General features: G+C 49.1%; 1 pseudogene; it reads left to right on the plus strand.

Moving 5' to 3' along the window:
• The first annotated feature begins 68 nt into the window (after positions 1-68).
• LOC119343319 lies at positions 69-1,882 on the plus strand (annotated as a pseudogene).
• The last annotated feature ends 6 nt before the right edge of the window (positions 1,883-1,888 follow it).

Below are 1,888 nucleotides of genomic sequence, written 5' to 3' on the forward strand. Positions count from 1 at the left end.
CAGTTTCTTTGTTATCATCTTGTGATTTTGGCTGGGATGACCCGACCGGTGCCCTATTCTTTGCTCAGGTCCCTTCAACTTTGAGCGCGGAAGCACCCCCGGAGGGCTGCCCAAGCTGCAGCCCAATCCCTATTACCCTATAGTTGGTCAAAGGTAATCCGCATACCTGAACACAGGCCTACCCCGCAGCAGCCTGCCCAGAATTTAGGAGTACTAATCTTGTTCAGCTCTACCAAATTGTCATAGAACGAGCAGTATTTTTTCAATGCCAAGTGATTGAATAAATGTGTCATTAAACTAACTACTCCTTCCGTCCCATAATGTAAGACGTCTTTTGACAATAGTGTAGTGTCAAAAAACGTTTTACATTATGGGACGAAGGGAGTAGGTTTCAAGCATGATGTACCTGGACTCCCCTGCCGGTGTTGGGATGTCATACTCATTGAACAAATCGGATTACACAACAGGTGACCTGAAAACCGCATCCGATGCGCATACCTTCCTTTTGAAGGTAACAATCTCTGCTTCAGTTGTGATAATTTACACGACATAATTCAAGAAACTGGATGCTGATTTTACTCGTTGTTGCAGTGGTTCGAGTTATACCCGGAGTTTCAGTTGAACCCATTCTACATTTCCGGAGAGTCATACGCAGGGATATACATTCCTACACTAGCTGATGAAGTTGTTAAAGGTAGATTTTGTCACTCACAGTGAGTAGATTATTCATGGTTGAGATCAGAAGTTTCTCACATGTCATCTTTACGTCGTTACAGGGACAACAGAAGGCTCTGAAGCCAAGAATCAATTTGAAGGTCATTCCCACTGACATTTTATTCATCGCCATTTAGTTGTGCATGCGAAGTTGTGTGTGTGAGCTTATAGTCTGAGGTTAATGTTTGCATCCAGGGGTGGCGGTTGCAAGCGAGCCCCCACCCGTGGGCCGGCCCGGCACGGCCCGGCTAATAATCATGCCATGGCGGGCCGTGGCGGGCCAGGCACGATTGCCGGGCCGGGCCGGCCAGTTTGGCCAGGTATGCTCGTGACCCACCTCCCGGGCTTCGACAGCGCCCTCCCATCCAAACACTACGCCGGGTACATAACCGTGGACGAGAGCAATGGAGGAGGCTGTTCTACTGCCTGGTGCTGTCGGAGCGTGATCCGGCCTTCGACCCCGTTGTGCTCTGGCTCAACGGCGCCCCGGCTGCTCCAGCTTCGACGGATTCGTCTACGAGAACGGTCTGGATTGATCTTATTCTTACCTTTCGTCCGGGCCGGCAGTTTCTTTGTTATCATCTTGTGATTTTGGCTGGGATGGCCCGACCGGTGCCCTGTTCTTTGCTCAGATCCCTTCAACTTTGAGCGCGGAAGCACCCCCGGAGCAACCGACGCAGACTACGTGAAGAACTCCTTTGTGCCATCCAGCGCGATTTGAACTCCTTTGTGCCGTTTGCACTTGGGATGGGTCTCATATCAACCGACTTGTTTGAGGTGTTTCGCTTTGTCTTGTTTCTGCATAATTGCCGGTGCCACAAGTAGTTTCTTCTGTAAACAGATAGCAAGCTAACGATGATTTGACTGTTTGCCCTGTTTCAGGATGTCAGTGCTGCTTGCCACGGCACATTCTGGGGAAAAGTTAATGATGTGTGCCAAGAAAATATAGATAGAGTCCGTTGGGTAATGTCCATGTACCAGAACCTGTAAACCGACAAGCAAATACGCAACCTTCCAAATACTGTAAGGCCTCAATTTGTGTTGTCATCTGCAGGAACTGAAAGACCTGAACACGTACAACATTCTTGCACCATGCTACCACCACCCTGAAGTCCAAGAGATAGCGTTCGTGAACAGCAGCTTGCCATCAAGCTTCAGAAAGCTAGGTGAAACA

The sequence above is a fragment of the Triticum dicoccoides genome, unplaced genomic scaffold, assembly GCF_002162155.2.
Source record: "Triticum dicoccoides isolate Atlit2015 ecotype Zavitan unplaced genomic scaffold, WEW_v2.0 scaffold122894, whole genome shotgun sequence".
Classification (NCBI taxonomy): domain Eukaryota; kingdom Viridiplantae; phylum Streptophyta; class Magnoliopsida; order Poales; family Poaceae; genus Triticum; species Triticum dicoccoides.